An 11,717-nucleotide genomic window follows, 5' to 3' on the forward strand; every position below is an offset into this window, starting at 1 on the left:
TTTAAACCACTGGAAAGAGGGGTTTCTCTTTCAACTTATATTGCTATGTAAAGAGACGGATTTCTTTTAGAGCTTTATAATGAAAACAGATTTATATCAATTGCTCACCTTTGACCCAATGCCTTAGATACTTAGGGGGTTTTGAAGTAAAGAAGGAGGTGGAGGTTCAGCTTCAAAAGCTTTTCTTGTAAGGTGGGCTCTTATCCTTCAGATTCTTGATTTTCACCGTCTTCTAGTCTAGTATTTAATTTGTTTGCTTTAGCTCACTCATCCTAGGGACCACCTTAGTCTGCACTTTTTGTTTCTACTGTCATTGGCTGCTTGAAGTTTTATCCAAAAGTTCTTCATGGCTCAGAAACCTGGTACCATCTCTGCACCGATTTGCTCATATATTTGAAAGCTTTATTAATCAAACGTGACATGACACTCACTCTAATAGATACTGAGATACATATATATGTCCACTCTACAGAAATTTGAAATCTAGAGGAGAAGTTCAAAACATTAGAAAGTCTGCGTGAAGAATGATGGGCTCAAAGATGTGGGTTGTGGCTGTGTAGACAGAAATCAAGGAAAAGAGAACCAAATTTATTGTGGGTGGAGGAGGAGAGAAAGATCAGCTTTACAAAAGAGTTTGTCTTTAAAAAATAAATAAGAGTTCAATAATGAGGCTCAATCTCCCTGACAACTACTCAGCAGATATCACCAACTGTAAAGCATCATTTTTTTCTCCTGGATGTCTTTTTCCTGTTACCATGCTCACTCTTTCTCATCACGGCTCACCTTCTTGAAAAAGTAGTTCCAATTTTGTGCTTTCCATTTTCCTAACTAGTCACTATCAATCACTGGTCTCTGGGCACCACTCAGCCATTGCACAGCACTATTTGTCAATTCCCATCGATGACATCCTGATTGCAAAATTCAATAGCCACTCTCTCGTCTTGCATCCTGTGACCTATCTGTACCATTTGACATAGTTCACTACTTAACTTCTCAAAGCTCTGCCACTTGTTCTCATTCCTGCCAATGTTTTCTCCTGATGATCCTTACTTCTATTTCTAGATGTTCATACTAAGTTTTCCCTTAGATTTTAACTACCTTGAACTTTTTTTCTTTTCTGATACTATTTTTTTAAACATACTGTTGCATATAGAGCTCTTGAATTCGCTTTGACTAATTAAGTATTTTATTTAATAACAGCTGAGCTGTTTTATTTCATAAACACATGAGCTGTTGTTGTTAGGTGTCATCAAGTCGACTCTAACGGATAGTCACATCATGAGCAGTGGAGCTGAACCTAGCTCTATCCTGTGCTTTCCTCACCGTCTGTGTTATGCTACAACTCTCTGTTATTGTCACTGTGTCAATTCATATAAGAGAGGATCTTCCCCACTCTCTCTGGCGCTCTCCCTTTCCCAGTATGACATCTTTTTTCCAAAGACTGGTCCCTCTGGACCACATGCCCAAAGCATGTGAGGTGGACTGTCACCATCCTAGCGTTTACCGAGACCATAGAACTGATGACTGCAAGTCAGGAGAGTTAGTCTGCTGAGACAGTGAGACAGTCTCTGGTCCCCTGCCAGGCTATAAGGTGTCATTATTCTGGCTTCCATTGGCCTATGTGAATTGTCTGTAAAGGAATTTCTTTATGCTATGTAGGAAAAATAAAAAAAAAAGATTTGTACCCAATTAGACGGTAGACTCTATGAAGAAGAATGTAGCATCAGGATCTGAGGAAGAAGCACCAGTAATCTATGTTATGCAGAAGACACAATCTTGCTTGCTGAAAGTAAGGACGATTTGAAGCACTTGCTGCAGAAAATCAAAGAATGCAGGATTGCATCTCAGTGTTAAGAAAACAAAAATCCCCACCATTGGACAAAGAGGCAGCATGAAGATAGATGGAGAAAGGTTGAAAATGTAAAAAAAAAAAAAAAAAAAAAGGTTGAAATAAATAAATTAATTAATTAATTAAAGAAAAAGAAATGAAAGGTTGACACTGTCAATGACTTCATCTTAATTGGATCCACAGCAGTCAGGAGGTGTATTGAACTCAGAAAGTCTGCAGTGAGATCCTCTTCAAATTAGTGAGCAGTAATGACACTAGTTTGAGGACTGAGGTGTGCCCGATTCAGGCCTTGGCCTTTTCAGTCACTTGCTATGCATCCGACGTCTGAGCAGTGACCAAGGATGACAGGAGAAGGAAACGTCTTTGAGCTCTTGAAGGAGCGCACTGTCAAAAGAACAGCAGCATAGTTTCAAGAAAGCGCAAATCAGAATGCCCCTTGGCAACAAAGGTTCCTCTCATACACGTTGGGCGTGTTGCTAGGAGAGGCTGTTCCTGGGGAGAGGAACATCATGCTTGCAACAGAACAGTGGACGCTCGGCAAAAGGGAGGAAGACGTTCAACCAGATGAATTAACTCAGTGAGTGCAGCAATGGGCTCAGGTAAGTCAGAGATGGTGAAGATGGCTCAGGACAAGAAGGGGCTGACAAGAAAGGTTCTGCTTTATGGTTCACAGGGTTACTGTGGGTCAATACTCTCCACGATGGCATCGAACAGGAGCAACAGCAGTTAATAGTCACCAGCTCCTAATAGCAAGGAGCTTCCCTGCCTGCTCAAGGCTTGTGGTTTGAATCAGCTAGCTGTCCCATGAGAGAGAGATGGGTCATCAACTCTGGTGTGAGTTACTGTCCCTGAAAGCCTTCTGGAAGGTCATCTGTGAGTTGGTTCCAACTGAACACTATCTCACAACAAAGTTAACAAATTACCTTCCAGTATCCACTTAGGGTTTGGTTTTCTTCTTTTCTCCTTCCATCAATATTCTTGTCTGCCTTCTTGGTTTTGTAAAGAGAGTTTTGTTTTGCCTTGTATTTCTAATTGTTTTTATTAAACCCATTTGCTTTATGATGCTGTTGTATTTAAATATTTCTAGCAGCAACTCTTAGCTCAATTCCTATACAATCTTCAATCATGTATCACTCACCTCTTCTGTGTCATTAAGAAAGATGTTGAGTTGGAACGGAACAATGATGCTCCCTAATAGTATCTCATTAGCCCCTCCTCTCCAACTGGAGGGAGAGCTATTTATCGCATTCTCATGACAAGCTTCCTCTTACCTTCCTTTCATCAATAGCTACTGTTACCAGGCCGTCATTATTTCACAATTTCAAAAATTCCTTTCCTTCATTTTTCTCTTTAAAAAATGAGAACAGTAGCTAAGCCATAATCAGTGGCTCATTGATTTTTATTCCCTCCTTATTTGTTAGCGGGTCTATATTTTCCCTGCCCTCTTTTCTTTCCTTTCAACATTTAGAGATTCCGCATGTTACTGATTCATTCTCTGTGTTTCTCTGTCAGTCTTGTTCTCACAAGGTTTTCTTTCCTGGCTTCTGCTACTTTTTGAAACACACTTCTGTATGTTCTTATGTCTTATGTGATCAACTTCATGAAAGGCATTAAACTGTGGGAAGGTGAGGAAAGTAGGCTGTGCATGCTTTTAAAGTGAGTGCTTTCTTACTCCTGTCTTTCAGAGTTGATAATGGTGATAATCACAGACAGCCTTTAGGAAGCTGGTCTCCTCCATCTAAGTCAGGTCTTTGCAGCTCTTAGTCTCAGAGACATTAGCAAACCACGGAGACACAGGCCACACATGAGAAATACTGCAGAATTATCTTCTTATGTTTTCCTGGAATGAGAAGGATCTTAGCCTTTGTCAAGCGCACCCTCAGGGGCTGCAGAGGACTTCTGCAGGTGCAAACTGAACACTTGACTGCTAGCCAACAGGGCAAGGGTTTGAAGGCACCAGCTGCTCCCAAGGAGAAAGACGTGCAGGCAGCCTCCTTAACTGAAGCTGTGCGGCCTTGGAACTCTGCTCAGCAGGGTTTCTGTGAGTTTGAACTGACACTATGGCAAGTGTTTGCTTTGCTTTGTTTCCTCCTTTTAAAATTTTTAAACGCCATTTGGATGAGCAATTACAGAGAAAATTGGTTTTTCATTCAACAATTCACACACATTTTAGATTAGGACATGGATCACAATACCGGCAACATAATGGTACTCTTTCAAGTTTCTCCCATTTTCTATGCTTCATTCCTTCTGAGATTTAACTCTGGAGAAATGCTGTTATTTTGGTTTCTTATGGCTGATTGTCCGAGAGAGTACACTTCTGGGGTGTACTTTTTCCTATTCTACTATTTGGCTGAAAATTTAACTTTGGGGATGAGTCCAATTCCAGGCCTGGAGAGTGTCTCAAGGCTAGAGTTTTTAAGATTCCACCAGCCTTGGATTTTGAGCACTGCTCCACATTGTTCTTCCACTTTCTCTGGGACCCCTTACTGTGATTCCTTTCAGAGGTCAGAAGTGATAACTGGGCATTTCTTACTTGTTCAGGTGTCCAGAACATGGGCGCTAAGGTCTGTGTGAATAATACTAAACACATACTATGTGTGGCAGGCAGTTAAAGGAGTGTTTCAAGGAAACCTTAGAGATATAATTGCTCCTGTAAAAAAGTGAAGAAAAATGTAAAATTATATATTAAAATTAGAGAAATATAAAATTAGATGTAACGTAAAATTAGGGGATTGCTTGTATAAAAATGAAGAAAAATGTAAGATCAGTGGTCTACTTGTTTACTTTAAGCTAAAAAGAACAAAAGAAACACAAAGTAAATAGGAGAGAATTAAGAATAAAGTGTTGACATCAATTAAATAGAAATAAATAACAAAGAAACTGGATTACGTTAACTAAAAATATTGTTGGAACACAAAAAATGATCTGAATATAAGGAAAGATGTACCATGTTCTGGAATTTAAAGCTTCTTTATTATTAAGATATTACAGTTTCTTGTTTGTTTTTGTATTTGTTGCAAATGAAATTTTCTAAAAGTTATATATAATAATACAAAAGGTCTATAACAGTAAAAACAGAGGTTGTGGTCTTTTAAGTCTACATAAAAACTGAGGGTTGTTTTTCCAAAAAATGTGCTCTTTGTGAGATTTAATAGAGGAAAAGATAACAGTTAGTTCATCAATTTTTTAATGATTATAACTTGAAGCGTTCATTGAAAGAATGATAGTAAAACTTTCTAAAAGTGTGTATTACCCCCTCCCTTTTTGCTGTTGGAGAATAATTCCTTTTTCACATTCATAGTTCCCATGATGCAATTTTTCAAGTACAAATATCTTTAATAAACATTTTATGTGCAGATATATGTAAATGGGAATATAAATCCTTAATATTCCCAATTTGCCCATTTTCATTTTTACAGATGGTACTTCGTACCAAGTCATTTGCATGGAGCCTAACAAATGTAAAATTAATGTTTTACTTTTAATAAAATATCAGTTGTATCTAAACAAATTAATCTCTGACTTCCTATAAAAACTGCAAAATTTAAGGACCAAATATTAGCACCAAATTGTAACCCTGGCTACCATCATTTTACAATTGGGTATAATTCATATTATTCCAGAAGTATCTGTTGCTAGCTTATTTTAATTGCTTACTTTTAATTTATTTGAAAGGTTTGAAAGTGAAAGAAACCTAAACATTCAGTTACAGAAATAGCAAGATAGACTAAAATTTGGTAGATGGATCCCATTAAATTGTGCTTCCAGATTGAAGAATGACACATAACTGTCACTTTGGGACCTCACAACCAGTAGACTAGAAACAGGAATCTCTTGAAATCTCCCACCCTTGAATGAACCAGTAGCTTGACTTTTATTTATATCTGAATTTATAGAACCAGTATAGATTTCTCACACTTTCTCCTTTATTTGGTGATTATTGCTATTATACTACTCTCACTTCTCTGGAGAAGAAAAATCAGTGAAATAGGTACCTAAACCCCCAAATACTCATAGCAATCTTCCATTGGGTTCCCAAAACGGTAAATCTTTATTAGAGATCTCCCATCCTTCCTTAAAGGAATGGCTGGAGAATTCAAACCACTGACCCACTGACCTTTCCATTGTTGTTGTTGTTAAGTGCTGTCAAGTCATAGATGACCCATAGCGACCCTATGGACAAAAGTCTTGAACACAAACTTTCATCTTTTCTCCAAGTTCATAGTTTCCGGAGGCAAGCTTATTTTATTTTAATTTTTTTTAAAGATGGATGCCATTTATGGGTCCAAGCCTGTTTTATTTGGGAGATCCCAAAAGCCTTTTTAAGAGTCCAAATCCAATCTGCTCACACCCTATTGTGAACAAAAGCCACACCCTAGATTTAACCTCAAACCAGTAAACACTCCTTGGTCTAATCTGGTAGCTCTGTTCATCTTTCCATCCTGGAAATAGCCCCAAACTGACAGCCAAAAGCCTAGGGTGAGACTAAGGTGTGGGTTTTGTTCACTATAGGGTGTGAACAGATTGGATTTGACCTCCTTTTTAAAAAGGCTTTGGCTGCCAGTCTGCACCTCTTTCCAGGCTGGGAAGATGAGCAGAATGGCTGAAGTCTGCTAAAGTGTGTTTTCTGGTTCGAAGTTGAGATCTTTCCATAATGAATTAAAAGTGGCAAAGAGGTTTGGATGTGGCATTAGTAACACAACTCCCAAAAGACTGTGGAAAACAAAATGATCATTTTGGATGACCTGCTATAATAAAAAAAATCTGTCATTATTCCTGATTACTAGGGTTAGAAAAAGCATCTGCATCATAGATTATTGTTCATATTTATTTGAACTTGGATCTAATAATTAGGCACAGTCTCTGAATTCCCCCAGAAGCAATCTTTTCACTATTATAACTTCCTATATTGATCTAATATGCATAGATATATTTTAGAGTACAATAGCCTTTAGAATTCTAGGCATTATTTTATTGGACATTCAGAACTGCATTCTCAGACATTTTGTTTTGCCTTTCCTGATTTGTAGGTTTAATTTTAAACTCCAGTCATTCATAATTACACATATTGAATTGAATTCATTAAATATTTACTTATAATTAATGAAATTAAACTTATTTGATAATTGTGGTTTTTTTTTTAATGAATACTTTCAAAGAGTACTTAATTCATATGTTATAAATGGTCCTTGCAAATAGATATTGTATAGAGGGGTAGTAATTTGCATTCTTATGAGTATTTTATGTTGGCATATGGCAGACAAAAATGCTAGAAAATTTCATCACAGAGATCAAATAAACATTATTCTGCATGTTTGTGAAATTATTCACTAATATTATATATGAAAATGTTTTAGAGAGCTAAGAATGAAATTGGTATAGACTGATTTTTAGAAAAAAGAGTAGGTGATGCTATCAGCTCATTTACCACTTTCTTGCAAGCAAATCACTAATGACCATTTAAATTACCATGTCTGGAAAAAGTCTAGTCTCACACACATATGTAAAGGATGCAGTCATTATTATCCTTAATTTATAAAGAAAGTAATTATAAATAAAAAGAAATGAACTGACTTGCTGAGAATTATATAGTATCAATGTCAGGGAAAACTGGTTTTGTTTGATGTGACTGAAGTTACAACACTAAGCTGTATTGTTCGTCATTGTTATTAGGCACCCTTGAGCCAGTTCCAACTCATACTGACCCTGTTTACCAAAGGTGGAGGGCCAGTGAAAGAGAGGAAGATTTCATGTGTATCATGTAATAAATGTATTGGTGGCATATGTTACATGTTGGTCATATAATGTGTTACACTTTGGTGATATAATATGTTACATGTTGGTGGTATACTGTGTTACATGTTGGTGGCATAGCATGTTATATGTTGGTGATGTAGAATATTACATGTTGGTCCTAAAACGAGTTACATATTGGTCACTTCATATGCTACAATTTGATCATATTGTGTGATATTGTATGTTACATGTTGGTCATATAATGAGTTACATGTGGGTAATATAGTATGCTAAAATTTGGTGGATGCTAAACATGTTGGTGTTATAGGGTGTTATATGTTATAGTGTGTTATGTGTTAACTGTTAACAGAAAGGTCAGCAGTTTGAGTCTACAAATTACTTCCCTGGAGAAGGGTGAGAAGTCTCCTCCAAGAAAGATTTAATGCCTTATAAGCCTATTAGCAGGTGGATATATGTCAGAATCCATTAAACAGCAATGTTTATTAAGAAATTATTACTATCAAGGGTTAATCATTAATATAGAATATTTTAAATGGCCATTTATTGTTTACCACACATCTCAGACCGTGTACACAAGAACCTTGGTGACTGGGTGGTGAGGTCATTCAGAAGCTAACCACAAGGTCATTGGTTTAGAACTTCCAAACTACTCCACAGTAAAGGATGTTGTGGTTACCTGGCCTCAAGGCTGCAGTGTGGGAAACCTTGTGGAACAAGTTTAGTCTGTCTTTCGGGCTCCTGGAGATCAAAATTGACTCAATGAAAATGAAACAATACAATTTCTGCAGCAAAGAGCATGATAATTTTGATCAAAGTTAGAAATCCAATGTCTATGTCAGCAACTGGTGTTGTTGTGGTTGTTGAGAGAAGGAGAGAGTTCTGTTACTCCACATCCTCCGCTCCGGGAAGAAGCACTGTTCTTAGTGAAGGTTGCCTGTGAAGTAGCACACAAGAGTGTGTCTTGCTCCAGGCAACTAGTTGGCAGCATAGAATGGAGAGAATGGGGCATGAGATGTTTAACACCTGTGCTAGGCTTCATTTTGTCACTGCTGAATACTTGAATTTATAAAGCAAATATGTCACTTTGATAACTAAGGTGCACCTGACCCCAGTCACAGTATTTTCAATTGTCTTCTATGCCTGAAAATGCTAGATAATGAAAAAAAGAAGATCAAAGAACTGATGCATTTGAATGCCTCAATTGGGGAAGAATATTGAATCTTTGAGGAAGAATACTGAATATTTCATGGACTGCAGGAAGAATGAACAAATCCATCTTGGAAGAGTGAGAGATACTGCCAGATTGCCTTTTAGAAGTAAGCTTGACGAGATTTCATTTCACCTACTTAGGGCAGGAGGGGTCAGTGCCTGGAGAAAAAACATCATGCTTGGTAAAGAGAAAGGACTCCAATGGGGTGGACTGGTGAAGGTGAGTGCAGAGATAGACTCAGGAAGAACAATGGCCGGGCAATAGTTTGTTTTGTTTTAGAAGGGGTTCACAGTGCTTCAGAAGTGGCTTGATGATAACAGCAACTAACAACATAACAACAAAAAATCTTTGCAGGAGTTGAACTGTTCCACAAGACTTCCTATCACTTTATCATTTCAGACCAGCAAAGCAGTGGTTCAACTGAAAGGACTGATCTCGCATATTCATATGTTCATGTTCATATGTTCAAAATGATATTTAGCAACTGTTCATGCCTTCTGCTAAAGTTCTCTATTTCTTCCCCTCTCTGTCTCTTGCTCTCATCTCTCTCTCTCTCATTGTAATAAAGAAGAAACTCATAGCTGAATCATAGCTGACCATTCCTGAGTTTTTTAAGACTGCAAATTACATAGAAAGAGATATCACATCTTTACATTATAGGGTCTCTGGTGGATTTGAACTGCCAACTTCTGTGCTAGTAGTGTAACTCATGACAGACTATTTCTCTTGTGCATACTTTCATGTGTGTTGTAGAATTTCACAAGGAGCTTTCATAGCAGAAAAGTCAAAATAAGAATCTAGGAAAGAAATAAGTGAAAACCACCCTAGAAAAGTAAACTGAGAACTTCATATAAAAAAAGACAGAGATTCTCGTACTGGATAAAGAATATCTCAAGCAACATGAGTCACATGTGAATTACAAATGAAAATTATTCTGATGATAACATGAGCACTTAATTCCTAGGAAAATGGTTTTGAAAATATTGCATTGATACCAAAGAAAAGCTATCTTATCTACTTTGGAAAATAGGGCTATTGCATTTACTTTCAAGTATCCTATAAACAAACATTCAAGGTTACAACTTATAATGTATTTTTATGGTAACAATATGTCCCATTAAGCACAGCACAATACATCTTTTTAAAGCGTTTTTTGGGTGTATTTTTGTCTGAGCTGTATTTAGCCTTGAACAAGGCATCCTGATGAAAAACATTCCTTAGAAACTGATGTGCAGAAACAAGAGCTTATGAAATCCCATTTTATCTACAAAGAGACGTCAGTGAGAGGAAAAGAACTTATTACAACCAATGAAAACTTGTAAGCCTGTTTCTACTAAAAATTCCTTTTATTTTATTAGTATCAGAACACATAAAGCTATTTCTTATAGAAATCAATTCTAAAACTATGACAAAGCTTGAAGCTCAACTCTGGAAAAGATCTTAGTCAACTATGTGATGAAACAATATATCTGAAAGTAAAAAGAACTATATTTCCGAAGAGTTTGGTTCAAGAATTTCCCCCTCCCATTTATTAGACAGAAATTTACCTTAGCCAACTGAGGAGTTCTGGTAGCACAATGTAAATTATTCAGCTACTACCCAAAAGGATGGTAGTTCAAAACTGCTAGGTGCACTGAGGAAGGTTAGAGAAGATTTAAAAGTGAAATTTACAATTCATAGTTATAGCTAGAATACACATCTGTGTTCATTTGGATTTATAGGTAATTTGTTTTGTGGTTTTGCACAAGTATCTTCACCCAAAAGGTGGTGCTACTGAACCTGTTGTTAGTAGCTGTTGAGTTGCTCACAATTCGTGCTAACTGCCTGTGTGTCGAGTACAGCTGCCCCAGGATACAGTCTCATTGGCTCCGACTCAGTTACCCTGTGAGTCACAGACGAGCAACTGTGCTCGACCCTCACCATTTCCTTGTGCTTTCCAGGTCATCACTGCGTTCTTCAAGTCAACGGATCTGCTTGTGGGTGCCCCCCCCTTTACTAATTCTCTACCTTTCCAAATAGTATGTTCTTCTCCAAGTCCTAGTCTCTCTTCAGAATATAACCAAAATCTATCTTCTGCAAAGTCTCCTCTAGTTCTCCCTTTTGGTGTCCCTTTGCAAATGTATTTCTTAATCCAGTTCATATCTGTTGTTGTTAAGTGCAATCAAGTCAAATATAACTCATAACATCCCTGTAGCAGTAGCTCTCTGTCCTACCCTGCTCCCTCGCCATCCTCCACATCCACTCTTACTGAGAGGGAAACTGCTTCCTCTAATGAAAGAAGTACTGTCTACATAGGCCCCTTAGACATTATTGGAAGTTCATTTCCTCCCTGACATTTATTTCAAGTTAACTTTCCTCCTGCATTTCTTTATCTTTTAAAATATTTCTTTTATTTCACGGTTATCCATTTGGGCTCATGTAAACTGTACTTTGGTCTGGGACTGACTGCTGTCATTTTATTGCTCACAGAGTTTTGGTCACTGGTGGTCGGGGGCTCATGGGCTGCTCATTTGATGTAAGGAAATCCTGAAGCAGCAGTGCCGGCCTCGTGGACGTGCACAGCCAGCACCACTGCAGGTGCATATTTCAATCTACCAGCTGGTCTGCAGGAGAAAGATGAGTCATCCCTTCCATGTGATTCATTGTCTCTGAAAACTCATTCGAGGGTCAAGCTACAGTTCCAACTCAATGGCACACAACAACAAGCTTTTAGCTTATTTCTGTAATATCCTCTCCGGCTCTATAAAATATTCCTGACTTATCGAGAATCAGCCATTTCAAAGTGACCCTTGTTAATTTATTGGAAGCAGGTATTCAGAAACCAAAAATCTAGATGTCAGGATTGGGGGGTGGGGTGGGGTGTGTGTGTGTGTGTGTGTGTGTGTGTTATTTTAAGAG

The sequence above is a fragment of the Elephantulus edwardii genome, unplaced genomic scaffold (genome assembly GCF_000299155.1).
Source record: "Elephantulus edwardii isolate Elephantulus edwardi_28Jun2011 unplaced genomic scaffold, EleEdw1.0 scaffold00118, whole genome shotgun sequence".
Lineage (NCBI taxonomy): Eukaryota > Metazoa > Chordata > Mammalia > Macroscelidea > Macroscelididae > Elephantulus > Elephantulus edwardii.